This window comes from Dipodomys merriami, unplaced genomic scaffold, assembly GCF_024711535.1.
Source record: "Dipodomys merriami isolate MVZ:Mamm:240054 unplaced genomic scaffold, mDipMer1.0.p SCAF_317, whole genome shotgun sequence".
Classification (NCBI taxonomy): Eukaryota; Metazoa; Chordata; class Mammalia; order Rodentia; family Heteromyidae; genus Dipodomys; species Dipodomys merriami.
The window spans coordinates 142494-164832 of NW_027204682.1; the positions used below are offsets into that span (position 1 = coordinate 142494).

The following is a 22339-nucleotide window of genomic DNA, read 5'->3' on the forward strand; positions in this document are numbered from 1 at the left end:
CATTATCACTAAAGTAGCATTGGAAAGTGGGTTCATTCTATCTCTCTAATGGATTTTTCTCCACTCAAATACTCAAGTGTTACAATTATTCCAATTATTAAAATCATAGCTTTTTTCTTTAATATCCCTAATATTACAGTATCTTGTGCCCACTAAATGGGTGTTCTTACCACTTTGTCATGTGTCCTGCCCTAAATTATCCTGATAATTTTTTCAGATAGAAACTGGCTTCCTACATGTGTATGATCTTGGTCTCAGTCCACTTTATGTTATTCTTCCTGGAATTTAGAATAACAAGTGCATGGTGTTATGTACAGGTTTTTCTGTCTAGTCTGGGCCTTAGCCAATGTTCTCACAACAGTGCACTCCCATGTAGTCAGGATTTTCATAAGCTTGTCATAGATGATTTTTAAAAAATCTTTGCATTTCCTGCAGGTTCTTGAGTACTGAATTAATTTGTGTTTTCTTGTCTTGTTTTGTTTCATTTGAATGTATGTGTTGAGTTGTTCCTAACTTTACTTTTTGTTTCTTTCCCTGATGTTCTTACCTAAAGTGCTGAGAAACGAATTCTTCTTTCTCAAGATAGTCAGGGTGAACGTTATTTATTCCAATGCAATTTCAGTAACATTTAAACACCTTCATATCTATGAATGGTATAAAAATGCTAAGCGCTGAGAAGGGTGTTTTTACTTTCACGGTAGTCTTTGCCATACACAGATCATGAAATATATGAAGATAATATAACTACGGATGCATGCCAGGAGGAGAAAAACCTATTATTAATTTTTTGACAGAGGCTTCCCTTCTAGTGAAAGAAATATATTATTTGATGCAGGATTTCTCAAAATCATATTGCTAGGAAGAACCTAAACAATCATCTAATACTATAGACTCGAGAGTGATGAATTGACTTCCTGAATAATTTACTTTTGGGTCAATTAAAAGCAAGCTTCCAAAAAGAAAGTAGATTTTAGAGAAACATGATGAATTTTATGTAAATAGGTCCTTAGCTGATTTTGTTAATTTGTGAACTAATACAGGGTAATAAAGTACAGCAAGGTAAAAAAGAACTTCACATTGAAATGCTCATTTGTGTGTGTGTGTGTGTGTGTGTGTGTGTGTGTGTGTTCATGCGCATGGGAGTATGCAAACACACATGTGCATGTGCTCATGCATGCATTCATCATTCTTGAGGCTTGATAGTGCCTGGGAACTATTCCTCAGCTTCTGTGCCCAAGGATAGTGGTCTACCCCTTCAACCACTTCTGTTTCTTTTGTTTGTTTGTTTAGATAATCACTTGTATTTTCATGCTTGGACTGGCTTTGAACAGTGGTCATGAGATTTCAGACTTCCGTGTAGCTAGTTAAGTGTATTCAGCCTCTGAGTAGCTAGTTAAAATTCTGCCTGTCCTCTATGCTTCACTGCTCTTTTATTCATTTCCTGAGGTAATCACAAGCCTAAGTCATATATATGTCTAATTGCTTTAAAAATGCTGTTACTGCTTGGCACCATGGGCTTCAATCTGTACTCTTAACTACTTAGGAGGCTTGAGAACAGAACCCAGGCCAAAAGTTTAGTGGAATTCCTTCTCAATCTATAGCTGGGTGAATTGGAACATTTCCACCATCCTTCACAATCTAATTACTACGATGGAAAGGACTGTGGATCCAGGCCAATCAAGGTAGCAGGCTGGACAAGTTGATGTTCATCTCGGATGCCATTGATGATGGGAAGGCTAAAAGCACAGATCAGGTCCAAGTTCTTGTGGCAAGGAAACCCCTATACTAAAATGAGCCACTGATATGATGCCAGCCTAGCAAGAAAAATATACCCCAAGTTGAAATACCCACAATTTCCCACAACCAAAATAAATATATACATGAACATTCAAAAAACTGTTCTTTGCTCTAATATCAGCTTTATCTGACTATCATATGATGTGACAGAATAGTTTCTTCATTAAACTTATAATAATTTAAAAAGACCTAAAATATTCTTTCTCCCTTATTAAGTGCAAATGAATGGCAAATTCCCTCATTTCTTACATATTGGACTACCACTATAAATTAATCTTATGTTTATTATTAATAGTAATATATTCTGATTTATTACTTTACTTTATAACAATTTTTAAACTTTTGGCTTTTCTGCTGAAGTTGAAGTAATTAAATAATATCATCAAATATATTCCTTGGGTATTTATGGCAGTTTTTTACAAAGTTTTTAACCAATGGCTTCTACGAATTCTTAATTGGTATATCATTTGGGTTATTTTTAATTTCAATTTAATTTTATTTTAATGGTAATGTACACAGAGGTTACAGTTACCTAAATAAGGTAAAGTATTGAGTACATTTAATAGGGAAGGAACATTGTAATTCCTTCCATTGAATTTTGTACACTCAAAACAAGAAATACTGATGCTTTTTTTGTTGCTATTGATCCATGGGTACTTTTGCTTTCTTTGTTAATGCATTTTTATTATAAAATCGATATACAGAGGGTTTACACTTAATTGAGTCAACTAAAGAGCACACTTCATTTTATTTTCTAAATTTCAAATTTTGGGCTTAAATGATTTCGTTTCTTTAGGGTAATTCATTTTTTTCAGAGTTGTAGGATTAGTTAATTTATTTTTGCATGATTTTTACACATGTAAATTATTCAGACACATGTATTTTTCTTTTATAATATTTAACATGACTATTTAAACAATTTATTCTTAATTTTTATATGGTTAATGATTTTAAATAAATTTATTTTCTTATAGTTATAAACATATTTGTCCAGGTAACAAATCCTTACTGTATTTTCAAGAAGCACATACTTTATTAAGAAATGCTTCATTACTTGGCCACTTTTTGGAAATAGTTTTACTTGAATTAAAAAAAAAAAGTTTGAGCTCGGCATTGTGATTTGTGGCATCCATTTTCTAGCTATGGTGGGTAGTGTAAATAGGGTTTGTAATTCGAGAGATACTGAGAAACTCTGATCTTATTATAAAACTATTCAGAATGAAATGAATAGATATATAGCCCTCGCTACTGTTATATAGGGCACCTCGCTATCATATTCTAAATCTTGAGTTAAAACACCAGTAACATCAATCTTTTGTCAAAATAAAAGGACATTTGTTTCAAAATGCTTATTATTTAAACTTATTGGCAAATATTCTCATGTCTTCTATTAATTTTCAATTTACTTAATCTATTAAAATCCAAGTATATTGTGATTATTTTATTTCTACTAAACTTTTAAATAGTATGAGTAATATTATGATTTCATATATTAACATACTTTTAGTATTTGTGATAATTTCCTCTGTTTAATATGATAATATGAATATTCCAAATGTGTGTATGTGTGTGTTTATGTGGTTTTATGTGGTTTTTGTGTGTGTTTGCTTTGTGTGTACTTTGTAATGTTTGGGAGATCACACCATTGCTTCACACATGCTAGGCCAATGTTTTACCATTGAGTTATACTGCCTAGTTATAATCCAAATAGTGTTGCAAATCATGACATTGAAAATTTCATTCCTAGTATGTTTTTTCAAAATTATATATGATAAAATGTGATCCTTATTCTATCTACGCTAGCAATTTTTATTGTTATTTAGAATATTCCCACTAACTTTCCACTTCCAAAGTCTTGTGTTTGTTATTGATAAATGTTTTACTTTGCTTCTTTTCTCTCTTCATTCTTTTTCCCTTTAGAGTTTAGCTAATTTTTCTCTTATTTCTTTGCGAATTAATTATCATATTCCTATTAAATTTCCTTACATTGTAACAGGTATATACAATGCTTTATTTTCTATTTTCTTTTTTCCCATTTTCACTGACTTTTGGTCCAAACTATTAGATGGATTAAAAAAAAACTTGACTCAGGACACTTTACTTTTCTCCTTTTCTTCTCTGAAGTCTTTCTGTTTTTTGAAACACCATAGCAATGACATATAGCTCCTATGTGTTCCATCATTATTTCCCCTCTCACTCTCCTCTGTTGTACAGCTCACGTTGTTATCATTCAGTTTGATGATGCTACAGCATTATCTAAGTCTTAACTCATTCCTAAATAAATTTTAGTTGTTTCCAGTATTCACTAAAGACATTTCTCTATGTATAATATCTGGGGTCTTGTGTTTTTACAAGGTACAAAATATGAGTGACTATCAAACATCTAGATATCTCTGTAGAATATTGGTCCACCTGCTCAATAAACTCGTATGTAAATTCAAGGAATACAGGTCAGTCAGAACAATCTTGTAAAATTGTGTAGCTTCAGCCTTCATACTAACTTTGAATCTTATTACCATGTTTAGTAGTGAAGACTAAATAGTTCTACTATAAGAGCAGATACATAGAAGAATGTAACAGAGTTGTCAAAAATAAATTCTTAGTTTTATGATCAATAGATTTTGAAAACTATCCTATGACTTTATGAAAAAAAATAAAATCTTAAATGGGTGTATTGACACTATTGTCTCTCGAGATTTAAAGAATGATCTTAGACTACTACCTCAATCCTTTTTTGTTTTGTTTTGTTTTTTTGACATTCATGGGGCTTGAACTCTGGGCTTAAGCGCTGTCTGTTTGTTCTTCTGCTCAATGTGAGTGCCCTACGGCTTGAGTTACAACACCAGATCTGGTTTTCTAGAGGTTTATTGGATATAAGAGTCTCATGGACGTTCCTGCCCGGCCTGGCAGGGTTACAGATATGAGCCTACTTCCATCCTTATACAAAAATTTAATATAAAAATGATTATCAAACTAAATGTGAGATGTGAAAACCTATAATGCATAAATGTAAAAGGTTTCTAAAATTTTGACATGGAATGCATTAGTGGCTAATGAAAAGCAAAAATAATCTGGATTATATCAAGTGATAGCTTTTCATAATTCAAAGGACACTATAACCGAAGTGAAAACGTATCCAAGAGATACAGGAAACATATTTGTTAATGCTACAATGTTAATGCTACAATATTACTGAATCTTAAGTATTTTTATATCTTCTAATTCTATATAAATTTTTCCCGAATAGGGTATTTCTTTAAAGAACATATGTAAATTGATAGTCAATAGGAGGAGCAAATGAAATAAGTTCCTCTTTAGTATCTAAGAATAAATCAAAAGAAAACTCACTAGTATGACCATAAAATAAAAAGATTACACAAAATATAGTAGTGCAATTATGGAGAAATTGATATACTCCACATAGCAAATCAATTTGTACAATACTACAATCATTATATCAAGCAAGTTTTCAAAAGGTCAAAGAAAATTTACAGGATATATTTATTACACTTCTATGTATATATTAAAGAGAAGTGAAAAACTTGTTTGGACAGGGAATATAGCTCATTGACAGTACACTTGAATAATATGTGTTAGAACCTGGAAATAATCCCCAAAAATAAATTTGAAAAGACACACTATAGAGGATGTATGCTGGACAAATTCCTGTAAGTGAATTTTATATCTATTTTAATGTCTGTTCTAAAATTTATGGCATTTCTATTTGAAGAAATGCAAGTTTGTGAAAATTAGGCTTGGAAAACCTATTATTGTACAATTTACTTCCAAAGCACTACAATGTATACAATAAAAGGAGATTATATATTGCATGTGAACTTCATGTCAGCAAAAAGGAAAACTATTGTTAAAAATACTTCACACAAATTGCAGAATACCTAAAAAGATGTTTTCATTGTTGGCTAAAAAGTCTTTGTAAACTACAGCGTTTAAAACAACGATGTGATTTCTGTGTTTTTTGAGTTTTTTGGTCGTTTTTTTTTAGTTTATACAGAGATAACTCAATCAAAAAGTGTATATGATAACTGTAATATCTAGGAATTATGCATCACTTATAAGTAATTGATAACCTTTTCTGGAAGAAACTTTTAGCAAATGACAAATGACCCAAATCTATGCATCTGCATTCTAAGAAAGTCATATGTTACTTCTTCAATCAAATTGTATTCTCTACTTTGCTAGGAAAAAAATTATTATCAAGGTAAGAACCAATAGCAATGAAAAGAATAAAAATACATAATCATCTTGACTTATTTGTGAAAATAACAAATGAAATAAAACAATTTCACTTAAGCAACTCCAATATTAGTACATATAAAGATGTTCCTGAATACCAATATCCATTGAATTTTTGGAATTTTAATTTCGACCAACATATAAAAACTAGAACAAGAAAACAAATATAGTCTTAGAGCAAATCAGCCTTCGACTAATTTTTTTAATTGTTTTGAAATTACAAAAGTATTGATACACTGGGAAGGGATGTGAAGGGTAAACAAAGGAGGAGGCTGCAGTGCTTGATAAGAAATGTACTTATCTTGCCCATGTAATTGGAACCCGTGTGTACAGTATGTTCACAATAAAAAATAAAATTTTTTAAAAAAAGTGAGGAAAAGGAAAAAAAGGAAAAAAAGAAAAAGAAAAGAAAAAAAAGAATTGATACCATTAAGAAAATGATTTTTTCCTATGGAAATCAATTTAAAATGTTTATTACTTATTATAACTCAAATAGCAAACAAGAGTATTTTTATACAATCATTACAAATATCATTTTAATACTATAATAAAATAGAATAAAAGACCAGTCCCAATATATTATCATTATTCTTAATTCCTAATCATTACCTAAATACCTTAAACTGAATAGTCATGTCTTTAACATAAACATAAATATTCTATAGGTTTTACTTAACATTTTCCAGGGGAATGTATTCATGTTTCTAAGGAATGTTCACAGCAGTTAAAAGGTGCTTTTTTGAAATTAATGTGAGGCACAGAGGTAACTCCTGTTTTTAGTGGTTAAATGGAGATAAGAATTGAACAAGTATTTTTTTTGCGGGATGGAGGGGTCCAGTCGTGGGGCCTGAACTCTGGCCTGGGCGCTGTCCCTCAGCTCTTCAGCTCAAGGCCAGAGCTCGATCACTTGAGCCACATCGCCACTTCCAGCTTTTTTCTTTTTGCTTATGCCGTGCTGAGGAATATAATCCATGGCCTCATGCATGCAAGGCAAGCGCTCTACCACTAAGCCACATTCCCAGTCCCCTAAAAAGTACTTTCCTGTCTGGGCTAGTTTCAAACACAATTCTAAGATCTCATTACCCAGAATCGCTCAAATTATAGGCGTGAGTCACTTGGTTTGATGTATTTTTTTTAATTTAATTATGTTTTAAGATTTTTGTTTCACTATAATGTACATCGTTCCACACATAAATTCAAATATATGTATTTATTTCTGATGACAAATATTCTCTAAAATGTATGTCTTTCTACATATTATATGTATATATATATATATGTATATATATATTGCTGAAGACAGACTTCCTCTAAAACTTTTATGCTACTATTTTTTGACCTTTTTCATTTCAAAGATATACAGTCTATTCTTCCAAAAGTTTCCTAGAATACAATAACTAATATTTCAATAGAATGTATAATCTATTACTTTCAAGGGAATTTTAGAGATACACATGATATTGCAGTAACATTTACAGTATATTACTTGAAATAATTCTGTTGCCACTCTTAAATATTTGTGTGTAGTGGTGGGGAGAGAAGAAACTAATTCATACTGGTTAGGAATTTGCAATAATTCCAAAATCTATTCCATAATTTGTTATAAGCACATAGTCAATCTACCTGTTAAGGTTTAGTTTTTTTGTTTCTTTATTTGTGCAGATTTTTAATATGGATGCATGCACAGTGGCAACATTAAAAATATTAATCCAGATTTGGTGGATGATTTATATTTCTCTTGGGTAAACTAATGAGCTCCAAGAAAATGTCCATAAGGTGCCTTTCAATTCTAATATCACTGTTTGTCTTAAAATGCTTTAAATTCTACACACTTTAATGTGGACACAGGGTCATATTGTGGAACTTTTCTCCGCAGAGAGTGAGCACTACCCTATTGCTTAACATGGACAATGTACCTTCATACATAGACTGGGCATGTGCAAAGAAGAAGTGGTAGTTGAACAATTTTCTTAGCAGTTTTTACAGATGAAATGTAAATAGAGCAACTACGAACTCAAAAGGAATGTGCAAAGACAAGGGTACAAAGTAGAATGTGCCAAGAAATGCTGAAGTATATTTTCAAATAATGTGCTCAGGTGTGAGGGTGTGTTCAAAGTACAGATTCAGACAATGTACTTGGATATCTTGGGGGGGGGGGACTGCTTTAACCTATTCTGGGATAAATGTACAAGTACAAGCCGCTAACTCTGACTCTAATCAGACACAATATCATCAACTAGGATAAATTCCAACTGCAAAGTAAGAAAAAAAGGCTTATCACAGTTAGTGTTCAGGTTGAAGCAATGGCAATCACATAACTTTTCTTACAAATCTTCCATTGTTTTGGAGCATTAAAGTAGGAAAAAGCCAAGTAATTATTTTGCATGTACCTAAATTAAATGAGATGTATTCTATTGGTCTCTCTTTAACTTGAAAGTTATAGATTATGTCTTTTTATACTCTATCTTTGGACAATGATCTGCTGTCAGTTGTTTTCTTCTCGTCCCCTTCTTTTGCCCTTCCACTTACATAATTGTTATTTAAAGAGACATACTTAAGCTTGCATTTCTAAATTCTTCAAAATTATCTGAACTACTTTATACTTCTGGCAGCCTCCTATATCTTTCTCAAGGGACATATTTTTGACACTACCATATTTATCTTCTGATATTGGATATCTTCCTGCCTAATTAAGTGCAAGATATACATGAGACTCATCCAGATTTCTCAAAACTCCTACCACCATAAAATCCTATCTTACTTAGAAATCATGCTTTTAGAATGTCTGGGGAAGTGGCATCTCTCATTTTTGAATGACCCTAAGTGATAATTACATGCCGTCATGTTTTAAACCAATATGCGACTCAGTAGATGAACTAATTGACAAAATGTGGTTTATGTATGCACGGTGGAATTCTTTTTTTTTTTTAATATTATTTTATTTTATTTGAGAACATACTGTACAGAGGGGCTACAATTACATGGGCAGGATAATGCATACATTTCTTACCAAGCATTGCAGCCTCCTCCTTTGTTTACCCTTCACCTCCCTTCCCAGCCTCCCCCCTCCCCCCACCCAATTATACCCCCCTCCCCCCCCCGACATTGTAAAGCTGGTTTTGACATGACATTTTGTACTTCTCATTGTTGCAACAGGTCCACCTGAATCCTTAAACGACTTGTTTGGCCCCATCTCCTCCACATGTTATACTGACATCAAATATAGTGAAAGCGGGGGTTACACTGTGGGGGAGGGACATACAAAGCAACAAAGAAATAATCTTATAAATGCGTTAGAAACATATGCATGAAAGAAACGAGAATATTAAAATACATATTTAAGGGTTCATTTTCCTAACATCACATTATCTGACCTTTTCCGCTTGACTCATACCTATACTAGATATTGCAAATAAGGGAAACCATGGGACCTATGCTTCTTTGGGCCTGGCTTACTTCACTTAATATAATTTTTTCCAAGCCTTTCCATTTCCTAACAAATGGGGAAATGTCATTCTTTCTGATGGAGGCATAGAATTCCATTGTCTATATATACCACATTTTCTTGATCCATTCATCTACTGAGGGGCATCTGGGTTGGTTCCATATCTTAGCTATGGTAAATAATGCTGCAATAAACATAGTTGTGCTGGTAGCTTTAGTGTGGTCTTGTTGGTAAACATTTGGGTAAATGCCCAAAAGTGGGATTGCTGGATCATAGGGGAGATCTATGTGAAGTCTTTTGAGGAACCTCCATACTGCTTTCCAAAGTGGTTGAACAAGTTTACATTCCCACCAACAATGGAATTCTATACTTCAAATTCATACGGAAATGGAAAGACTTGGAAAAATCCTACAAAGTAAAATAAACAAGACACAAAGAAATAGATTCCGTTGTTTCCTCATTTGTAATAAGTAGGAAATGTCTAGGATAGTGCTAGCAGTTGAGCAGAATTGCTCAATAACTATGTACGTATGACCATATAAGATGATGATGAGCAAAATGGACTCCTGGATATGGGAACAGAATTTTCTGTTTGTGGTTGTTGTTTTTAATGTACTATGTGATTCCTTTTTTCTTTTGTGTTTTCCCTTTGGTTTATCCCTGTTATATTTGATTTCAATATCCTGTGTATTGTATATACATTTATCTTAATTTAGCAAGGGAAGAGGAACAATGAAATGGCAAGACAAAGAACAAAGGGCAAACCAATGCAATAGCAATACTCACAAAACAACATGTTGGAAATTTACATTACAACTTATGTGGTGTATTGGGGTAAAGGAAAACTGTGAGAAAAATGAGGGAGGGGTAAAAAAAGTAGCACATATTATGTATTCACTACCTTATAATTACTGCAACCCCTTCTATATATAACCTTGACAATAAAATTAAATTAAAATTGAGCTGTATAAAATATAATTTCACTGTATTGGTATAGTAATTTTATTCTAAGTGTATTACCTTTTTAAGAAATGAACATTTTGGCTGCTAATTTGATTTAATTATCCCTTTATGAGAGGGTCATCAACTTGAATATTATCAAACAATACCATATTTTTAGAATATACTTGTCATTATTTTGGAAAAAAATTGTTTTAGTATTGTCTCATACTAAAACAGAAAAAGTTCAATTCTATGGAAACACTTAACTTTTCAAACTTAATAATTGTTAGGAGGACAGAATATATGTGTTCTTCAACATTCCTATTATTACTAGCTATTCATATTCAAATTCTGAACATGCCACACTAGAGACATTCAAAACAGTACCTGTTTGCATTTTATTTAATTCTGTAATAAGTGCAGTTTTCAATGAGGCGTTACATATTTAAATTCAACAGAAAAAATAACCACAGTCTGGTAGAAGTTAAAACGATGAAGTATCTATATTAATTCCGCTAGAGTAAACATTTGTTTATCAAGTAAGCCATTATTTAGATAACCATCAATCCCAAGATTTTATGCCATAAAGTCATCCTAGCTCAACAATTTCCAACTTGTAATGTGCACGTTAAAATTCCTTAAATTCACAACATGACTAGCATATAAGTATTGTGAAAAATACTACACTACTGCTAATGTGATGCCCTTCGTACACTAAACACTACACTAAACTTTGCTGCATCATTTTCCACCCAGTGTTACCCTTGAGATCAGAACACTTGCAAATATTATTTATAATTACATATTTTATCTATCATAGATAATCAGGAGATCTGAATGTCTGAATATTAAGATCTGAAGATTCTGGTTCAAATCCCACCCAGGAAGGACGGTTCCTTAGATGCTTACCTCCAATAAACTGGTCACGAAAAGCCTGACACAAGTGGCACTGAGGTTCAAGTGGTAGAGCAGTAGCCTTGAGCAAAAACAGGCTCAGGAACAGCGCCCAGGCCTAGAAGTTAAGCCCTAGGACAAACCAAATAACAAAAACAAAATAAAAACAAACCCTTACCGTAGCATTTTTCTCATTGTATACAGAGGTACATAATTAAGGAAATTTATTCCTGTGTTATGTATTGGTAGAAAAAAAAAAGATGTCACGCAATTACTCTCTTCATACCATGTTACACCAAAGTCTCAAAAAGTTGCTCTTTTGGTAAATTTATAAATTAATAGTATCAATTTGTTGACAACTTTATCTAGATTATTCACATTATCATGTTACTTATGAACTGTTGAAATTAACTGTTAACTAACTACTAATTATACCTTACTTGAAATAATATTTTAGGCAAATAGAATGCCATAATAATTTGTGAATTTGTAAATTAAATCTTCTACTTAAAAACAATTTTATACGATCCTATAGAATATTAAATTACAAACAAAAATATTTATTTTAAATCTAAATTCTTATTTAGCCAGGTCTACAAAGTCCTACATTAAATGAACTTTCCTATTTCTCTAGGCTTAAGCTTTTGTAATCCAACATTTCTTTAGAATCTAACAGAATGATGGTTGCTTTTTCAAATTCTTGGTTGGGAATCATGAGCTCTTTTGCATCTAGTAATATTCTGTAATGAAGGCGACATTTAAACACAACTGTAATATTCTGTAATGAAGGCGGCATTTAAACACAACTGAGGATTATATGAGTTGCGTTTCAATAGGAAATTTGACTTCTCAAAATATATTGACAAAATTAGCCCAAATTTCCAACTGTGTATTCCTTTCTGGCTTATTTTTTATTCCTTTTTTGTTTGTTTTATTGAGACAAATTATACTACCTAGTCCACTGAAAGTATCACTACGTCATTCCACTCTCTAATCACCTGTCTTATTCTGAGTGCTAGAATTCCTGGCTTGTATCACATTGTCCTACAATAGTTTTCTTTTTTTATTTAATCTAGATACAGACTAGCAATTCTGAACTTCTCCAATAATATTTTCCGTTAGACTGATGGCTCAGATTGTTCATGTACTATTTTCAAAGATGTTCTAACATTTGAAACAGGATATGAACCTTTTCAGATGCTGTGAAGGGGTCTCTGATTCATTCCTCCCCGGATCTGATCCCTTTATTAATGATGAGTTGACTTTCTTACTATCTTTGTTCTCACCTATGTAATATTCTCAAGCTTTTTGGGGAAATTTCACTTGAGGACTTTCTAATATTAAAAATTATCACTTGATTTTATTCTTACTAAGGATATATTTTCTAACTTTTCTACATAATCTGACAGTTGTTCCATATGTGTGTTTGAACATATAAGTGCCTCTGTGTGTATGTGCGTGTTTGTATGTATATATGTATGCAAAAACCTCAAGCTCTTCTTCAGCACTCTTGCTCATAACTAGTATTCCATCACTTGAGACATTCTTCTAATGCATCTTTTGGCCGGTTAATTATAGTGTCTCAAAGACTGTTTTGCCCAAGCTGGATGCAAACTGAACTTCCCAGACTCCTTTATATTCTTAAGTTTTATTTCTCCAGGGGTATCAACTTTTGAACTACAACCATTTTTGTGAGTGTAAAATCTAATCTGTTTCACAGATTTGTATCTCGAGTTCATATAAAGACAGATGACTATACACATTACTTATGCTGAGTATACACTGTTAGAAATGTGATCCTAAGCAGGTTTCAAGTGGTTCACACTGGTAATCCTAGCTAATTAGGAGGCTGAGATCTGAGGATTGCAGTTCAAATCCAGTATGAGTAGAAAAGTTTCTGAGGCATTTATCTCTAATTAACCAACAGAAACCTGGAAGTGGTGTGGGGCTCAAAGGTAGAGAAAAAGTTTTGAGCTGAAGAATAGAGGGACAGGGCCCAGGCCTAGATTTCAGGCCCCACTACCATCAAAAAAAAAAAAAAGAAAGAATAGAAAAAGAAAAAGAAATGTGATCTTAGCCACTAGTTCATTGCTAGTATAATTCCTGTGCACTCGACATGGCCTTTTTTCCAGTTAAGTCCATGGTCTTATATATGAATTGCTTGGAACCAGAATTATTCTTCCATTCTACTTTTTACAAATTTGAATGATTAGCTATAATGATTTAGAGCTATTAGAAGAAAGAGAGTGGTCTCATCCTTCATGTTCCACTTAGTAGTAATGCTTTCTCTATGTCACTCCCATAGATCTGCACACTGGCCATGGCTTTATTATTTCAAAATTGTCTTATTTGCAGAGTCTTCTATAGTGTATAGAAGCATTTTACTTAAATACAGAATTTCTCTTCTCCTATTCCTATTGTTTCTCCTTCTGTTACCTTATGTACACTTGGGTAATACTACACAACACAAACACTGAAAAAATTTTTCTGAGAACCTTCTTCCCACTTAAAATAGGTCTTTTTTTAAAATTTAATGTAATTTTATTTGAGAAGATACTGTACAGAGGAGTCACAATTACATGGGCAGGATAATGTGTACATTTCTTACCAAGCATTGCAGCCTCCTATTTTGTTTACTCTTCACATCCCTTCCCAGCCTCCCCCCTCCCCCCAATCCCAATCTTTCTCCTTCCCCAACTTCCACCTCGCCCCCCGCACCGACGTTGTCAAGCTCGTTTTGGACATGACAACTTGTACTTCTCATTGTTGCAACAGGTCCACCTGTATCCTTAAATAACTGGTTTTTCCCCATCTCCTCCACAAGTTATACTGACATCAAATGTAGTGAAAGCAGGGGATATACTGTGGGGGAGGGACATACAAAGCAACAAAGAGATAATCTTATAAATGGGTTAGAAACACATGCATGAAAGAAAAAAACATTAAAATACACATCTAAGGGTTCTTTTTCCTGACATCACATTATCTGACCTTTTCCGCTTGACTCATACATATACTAGATATTACAAATAAGGGAAACCATGGGACCTATGTTTCTTTGGGCCTGGCTTACTTCACTTAATATAATTTTTTCCAAACCTTTCCATTTCCTAACAAATGGGGAAATGTCATTCTTTCTGATGGAGGCATAGAATTCCATTGTGTATATATACCACATTTTCTTGATCCATTCATCTATTGAGGGGCATCTGGATTGGTTCCATATCTTAGCTATGGTAAATAATGCTGCAATAAACATAGTTGTGCTGGTAGCTTTAGTGTGGTCTTGTTTTTAAACATTTGGGTAAATGCCCAAAAGTGGGATTGCTGGGTCATAAGGGAATTCCATGTGAAGTCTTTTGAGGAACCTCCATACTGCTTTCCAAAGTGGTTGAACAAGTTTACATTCAAACCAAGAATGAAGTAAGGTTCCTTTCTATCCACATCCCCTCCAGCATCTGTTGTTGTTAGAGTTCTTGATTTTTGCTGTTCTAACGGGAGTGAAGTGATATCTCAATGTTGTTTTGATTTGCATTTCTTTTATGGCTAGGGATGTTGAACATTTCTTCATGTGTCTATTGGCCTTCCTTCTTTCTTCTTCAGAGAAGTTTCTCTTTAAGTCTTTCACCCACTTATTTATTGGGCAGTTGTTTCTTTGCGGATTTGTTGTTGGGGGGTTTAATTTTTTGAGTTCCAAGTATATTTTAGATATGAGACCCTTGTCCGTTGTATGGCTAATAAATATCTTCTCCCAATCCGTGGGTTTTCTATTGATCTTGCTAGCTATGTCATTTGCCCTGCAGAAGCTCTGCAACTTTATGCAATTCCATTTGTCCAACCTTTCTTTGATTTGTTGTGTTTCCGGGTCTCTATTCAGAAAATTTCCACCTGAGCCAAGGAGACCTAGGGTTTCTATCACCCTCACCTAGGAGAAAATGAAAATAAGAGCATTGTAGTATAAGAAACAAATTATATTAAAAGATGCCAATATAAACTATCATGAACAACACACACCTAGTATTTGTTTCTCATACCTGTAACACTAACTATAGCAAGGATTATATATGTGAGCCCGAGGCACCAAGCAGTTCATCATTTTAAAAATGTCTATTTGAAGACAGGTGCCAGTGTCTCATGCCTATAATCCCAGCTACTCACGAGGCTTAGATCTGAGTATCACAGTTCAAAGCCAGTCCCCATAAGATTCTTATCTCCAATTTGCAACTCAAAAACCAGAAGTGGCCTGTGGCTCAATTGGTAGAGTGCTACTTAATTTGAGCACAGAGGCACAGGGAAAGTGCCCAGGCCCTGAGTTCACCCCACAACTGACTCAAAAAATAAATAAACTTTTTAATGGCTGAATTTCTTGTGAATTAAAATGACAGGTGTGGTATACAATTCTAGAGACTACAACAGATTTCGTTATATTTGCAGTTAGAAAAAGCAACAGCACCTAACTAAAGGATTTTTTTTTTCATAAACTGGGGCAGACTGGTCTTTAATTAGAGGAAATTGCTGGACTCATATATAGTTTTTTTTGGTTGGTTTTTGTTTTAATTTTAGAACAGGATGAGAAACATTATTTCTGCCAATGGTCATTTGGATATGTTTAACATCATTCACAGGCCATGTAGAATTAACAGTAAAGACAAGACACAGTCAACTGGCAATAAACCTACTCGTTTTTATGCCATGTTCCAAGGGAATTGTTTAGCTTATATGTCCCTATGGCCTATAGTTTCCTATTCTTGTTTTAATCAAAATACAAGTATGTTCTACCAATTCAGATTTTAGCCAGGCAATATGTAGTATTAGTGCTAAGAGTCGAGGAAAATTGTAACACAACCAGGGAAGCATAAAACCAACACTTTAGTAGCTGGACACTGAAGACTCAGGCCTATAATCCTAGCTACTCAGGAGGCTGATGATCACAGTTCAAAGACAGCAGGAGTGAGAAAATTTGTGACTCTTCTCTTCAATTAACAACCAAAAAGCCATAAAGGAAGCTGGGGCTCCAGAGGTAGAGTAGCCTTGATTAAAAAACCCAGGGGCAGCACACAATCATGATTTCAAGCTGAAGGTCAGGTACACAAATAAAAAAACAAAACATCAACAACAACAAAAAAAGAAACTGGGAGAAAGCTAAGGAAAGGATGCCATTGTCTATAAGAAAAATATACACATGACATGAATTGTGGAATGGTAAACTCACTGTACACACCTTAGTAACAAGTACATTTAAAAAATAATCTGAGAAAACCCAAAGCCATGGGCCTTATGATGTGCATCTGCTTTCCAGAATTTCAAAGTTCCATCATCTGAGCTGGTACCTCAAGGGTTGAAGCCCAGGGAGATTAGTAAATATGAGGGAAGAGATCTTTTCAGAATGTCCCACCAAATCTTTGCTTATGTTAGGCAAAAAACGAAACAAAGCAAGGAAAATAGACTTTAAGGTTAATTAGGCTGCTATTAAAGATTCAGATGTTGGTATACTTTGTGGAAGGGAAGGGAAAAATGGTTTAAATAGGGATGCAGGTGGAGCCATTGCAACACTGAGATGTACAACATTTTATGTCAAAAAATGAACTTTACAAATTTGGCGGGGGAGGTGGGGGATGGGAAGGGATAGGAAGGGGAAACAAAGGAGGAGGCAACAATGCTTCATAAGAAATGTACTCATTACCTTTTCTCATGTAATTGTAACTTCTCTGTATGGTATTTTCACAATTAAAAAAAATTTTAAAAAAAGATTCCAGGCAAAATTATACTGTTACATGATAAGTTAGTACATATGTTTTGTAGATACTGAACACACATGTGTCAGAAAAAATATCCATGGATTCAAAACTGGAAACACTGAAGTGTCAAATCCCACATAAATCCAAAGACATTAATTGTTGGAGATTTTAACACACCACTCTCCCCACTAGATAGATCAACTCGGCCAAAACTCAACAGAGAAACCACAGATCTAAACAGCTGCATAGATCAACTAGATTTAACAGACATTTCCCGAATATTTCACACAGCAGCATCAGAATAAACGTTCTTCTCAGCAGTACATGGAATATTTTCTAAAATAGACAACATTTTAGGCCACAAAGCAAACTTGTCCAAATTCAGAAACATTGAAGTTATACCTTGCATTCTCTCTGACCACAAGGGAATAAATTTTGAACTCAACACCAAAAGCCACCAAAGAAAGTCCGGTATCATATGGAGGCTGAACAACACACTGCTGAATCACGAGTGGGTCATGGAAGAGATTAGAAAGGAAATTGAAATGTTCATGCTATTCAACAAAAATGAGCACACAAATTACCAGCTACTCTGAGACACAGCAACGGCAGTACTCAGAGACAAGTTTATAGCTCTGAGCTCCTACATCAACAAATTGGAGAGATCTGAAACCAACAATTTAATGACACATCTAAACCTCCTTGAAAAAGAGCAGCAAGTTAAACTCCAATCCAGTAGACGGAAAGAAATAATTAAAATTAAATCAGAATTAAATGAATTAGAATAAAAAAAAACTATAGAAAGAATCAACAAAACAAAGAGTTGGTTTTTCGAAAATATTAACAAAATTGACAGTCCCTTAGAAATCTTATCAGAAAAAGAAGAGAATACACCCAAATTAATAAACTCAGAGATGAGAATGGAAACATCACCACGGAAACAACCAAGATTCTGAACATTATAAGGGAATATTTCTCAAAACTTTATGCTAATAAGTTTGACAACTTGACAGAAATGGACCATTTCCTAGCAAATATTGACATGACAAAACAAAACCAAGATGAGTTAAACCAGCTTAACAGGCCAATATCAAGCATTGAAATAGAAACAGAAAATAAGAGACCTCCCAGCTAAGAAAAGTCCAGGACCAGATGGTTTTACAGCGGAATTTTACAAGGACTTCAAAGCAGAGCTCACACCCATACTCCTCCAACTCTTCAATGAAATTGAAAGAGAAAGTTCACTACCGAACACACTCTATGAAGCCATCATAACCCTCATCCCAAAACCAGGCAGGGACTCATCAAAGTAAGAGAAGTATGGACCCATTTCTTTGATGAACATTGATGCAAAACTTTTCAACAAAATTTTGGCCAATCGACTTCAACAATTCATCCAAAAAATCATACACCACGATGAAACAGGATTCATTTCAGAGATGCAATGACGGTTCAATATACGCAAATCGATTAATATTATACATCACATCAACAGGAGCAAGGATAAGAACCACATGGTTATCACAATAGATGCAGAAAAAGCATTCGACAAGACCCAACACCCCTTTATGATGAAGGTTTTGGAAAAATTAGGAATCCTTGGGACATTCCTCAATACAATAAAGGCTGTATATGACAAACCTACAGCCAGCATTATACTTAATGGTGAAAAACTAAAGCCATTTCCTCTTAACTCAGGAACAAGACAAGGATGTCCACTCTCTCCACTTCTCTTCAATCTAGTAATAGAATGCCTTGCTACAGCAATAAGACAAGATGCAAACATAAAGGGGTTCCAAATAAGGAAAGAAGAAATAAAACTCTCCCTCTTTGCAGATGACATGATCTTGTATTTAAAGAATCCCATAGACTGCACTCCCAAATTTCTCAAACTGATTCAAAAATTTGGCAAAGTAGCAGGGTATAGAATTAACCCTCAAAAATCAATGTCTTTTCTCTATGCGAACAATGAGAAAAGTGTGGCTGAAATTAGGAAACTAACTCCATTTGTAATAGCCCTTCAAAAAATAAAATACCTAAGAATTAACTTAACCAAAGAAGTGAAGGACCTCTATGATGAAAACTTTAAAATCTGAAAAAGGAAATCCAAACAGAACTTAGAAAATGGCAAAACATCCCATGCTCCTGGATTGGAAAGATTAACATCACGAAAATGGCATGACTTCCCAAGGTTATCTACAAATTCAATGCAATACCTATCAAAATTCCACCCTTATTCTTCAAAGAAATAGAAGAGGCAATCCAAAAATTCTCATGGAACAATAAAAGACCCCGAATAGCAAAAATGCTCCTCAATGGAAAGAACACTGCTGGAGGAATATCAATACCAAATTTCAAACTCTACTATAAAGCCATAATAATCAAAACCACTTGGTACTGGCACAAGAACAGACCTCAGGACCAATGGAATATAAATGAAAACCCCGAAATGAACCTACATGCATATAGCCAACTAATCTTTGATAAGGGAGCTAACATAATAGAATGGAAGAAAGACACCCTCTTCAGAAAATGGTGCTGGCAAAATTGATTAACTACTTGTAGAAAACTAAAACTAGATCCTTATATATCACCCTGCACCCGAATCAACACCAAATGGATTAGAGACCTCGGAGTCAAAGCAGACACTCTGAAAACATTACAGGATGGAATAGGAGAAACCCTAGGTCTCCTTGATTCAGGCCGAAATTTTCTTAATTTAGACCCAGAAACCCAACAAATCAAAGAAAGGTTAGACAAATGGGATTGCATGAAGTTGCAAAGCTTTTGCATGGCAAAAGTCATAGCTAGTAAGATCAATAGAAAGCCCACAGATTGGAAAAAGATCTTCACTAGCCATACAACGGACAAGGGTCTCATATTTAAAATATACTTGGAACTCAAAAAATTAAATCCCTCAACAACAAATCCTCAAAGAAACAACTGCCCAATAAATAAGTAGGCTAATGACTTGAAGAGAAACTTCTCTGAAGAAGAAAGAAGGATGGCCAATAGACACATGAAGAAATGCTCAGCATCCCTAGCCATAAAAAATGCAAATCAAAATAGCATTGAGATACCACCTCACCCTAGCTAGAATGGCTGTAATAAAAAACTCTAACAACAACAGATGCTGGAGGGGATGTGGACAGAATGGAACCTTACTTCACTGTTGGAGGGAGTGTAAACTTGTTCAACCACTTTGGAAAGCAGTATAGAGGTTCCTCAAAAGACTTCACATAAATCTCCCCTATGACCCAGCAATCACACTTTTGGGCATTTACCCAAATGTTTACAAACAAGACCACACTAAAGCTACCAGCACAACTATGTTTATTGCAGCATTATTTACCATAGCTAAGATATGGAAGCAACCCAGATGCCCCTTAGTAGATGAATTGATCAAGAAAATGTGGTATATATACACAATGGAATTCTATGCCTCCATCAGAAAGAATGACATTTCCCCATTTGTTAGGAAATGAAAAAACTTGGAAAAAATTATATTAAGTGAAGTAAGCCAAGCTCAAAGAAACAAATGTCCCATGGTTTCCATAATTTGCAATATCTAGTATATGTATGAGTCAAGCAGGAAAGGTCAGATAATGTAATGTTAGGAAAATGAACCCTTAGATAAGTATTTAAATGTTTTTTTTTTCTTTCATGCATTTGATTCTAACTCATTTACAAATTATTTCTTTGTAGCTTTGTATGTCCCTCCCCCACAATACAACCCCTGATTTCACTATGTTTGATGTCGGTACAATTTGTGGAGGAGATGGGGACAAACATGTTGGTTAAGGATACAGGTGGACCCGATGCAACTATGAGAAGTACAAGTTGTCAGGTCAAAAACGAACTTTATAACTTTGGTGTGTGGGGGGCGGGTTTGGGTGGGGAGGCGTGCAGAGGCTGGGAAGCGATGTGAAGGTTCAACAAAGGAGGAGGCAGCAATGCTTGATAAGAGATGTACTCATTATCTTGCCCACGTAATTGTAACCCCTCTGTAGAATATGTTTACAAAAAATTAAAATTAAAATTAAAGAAAAAAGAAACACTGAAGTGTAAGGTATATTAATTAGGTAAGTTTCATTAGGTAGCCATCGAAAAGAACACCACATGGTATTCAGTCAGGTAAAGTAGTTTATTTACCTAACTGCTGCCCATGCCATACATGGCAGAGCGGCATGTAAAAAAAGGTGGAGCAACCTAACCTAGTGTCAGGACATATCTAGGCCAAGGATTGGATGAGAAGTGTTACCAGAGGCTGACCAGGTTGTGACTTAGCAGGAGGGGGAGGTGGCTATCTCCAGGTGTGTCAGATACCTAGGTAACACATAAAGGGTGGAAACAGCCAAGAAATGGGGGGGTGTCTGCATAGGGTCTGCACGCTGGGGCAGACCTAATACCAAATACAGGTAGTTCCTCTGGCATGTGACTTCTGACTCCATTCTCTATCACTTTCTTTCTTTCTTTCTTTCTTTCTTTCTTTCTTTCTTTCTTTCTTTCTTTCTTTCTTTCTTTCTTTCTTCCTTCCTTCCTTCCTTCCTTTCTTCCTTCCTTCCTTTCTTCCTTCCTTCCTTTCTTTTCTTTCTCCTTCCCTCCCTCCCTCTCTCTATCTCTCCTCTCTTTCAATCAACCTCCCACTCTCCTCTACCTCAGTATTCTCAACTCTCAAATAATGAACACTTGCTGAGTTGAACTCACAGGCTGGGAAGAACAGCTCAATTGGCAAATGTGAAATTTAATTTAATATTTCCTCACACCTCTACCACAGGTCACTGGAATCAAATTGTGAACACTTAGCAGCATGGCATTTCAAGCCTTTTGGAAGAGGAAAGCAAGCAAATACATTGCATTCTGTGAGGTCCACCCAGGGAAGATGAGGCAGAGTCCTTCCTCCTCTTGGCTAAATCCCAGCCCAGTTTCTGGATCAGGAGAGGTGACTGCCTCCAAGTGAACCAGGGATCTATATGACACAGGTACTGAGCAGCAACTTAGCCTCTTGTGGTGCTGAGATGAATGGCATGATTCAACATGATCCACTGTTTTGTTGAGATTGATACTTCCTAAATTTTTGGTATATATATATATATATATATATATATATATATATATATATATATATATATATATATGTTATATATATATATATATATATGTATTTATATACTAAGTGACATGTAAATAAAATAAAATGAATAAATTACAATGAATAAATTTAACGAACTGATACCATTTGCAAATAATTATTGTACCTTAATAAATT

General features: G+C 34.3%; 1 long non-coding RNA gene across 1 annotated transcript in view; it reads left to right on the forward strand.

Moving 5' to 3' along the window:
- Positions 1-22092, forward strand: part of LOC138841345 (uncharacterized) — a 53308-nt gene extending 31216 nt beyond the window's left edge. The window contains exon 3 of the long non-coding RNA XR_011376398.1: positions 21848-22092. This is a non-coding gene — a long non-coding RNA (uncharacterized lncRNA). The remainder of the gene's footprint in view (positions 1-21847) is intronic.
- Positions 22093-22339: the final 247 nt, after the last annotated feature.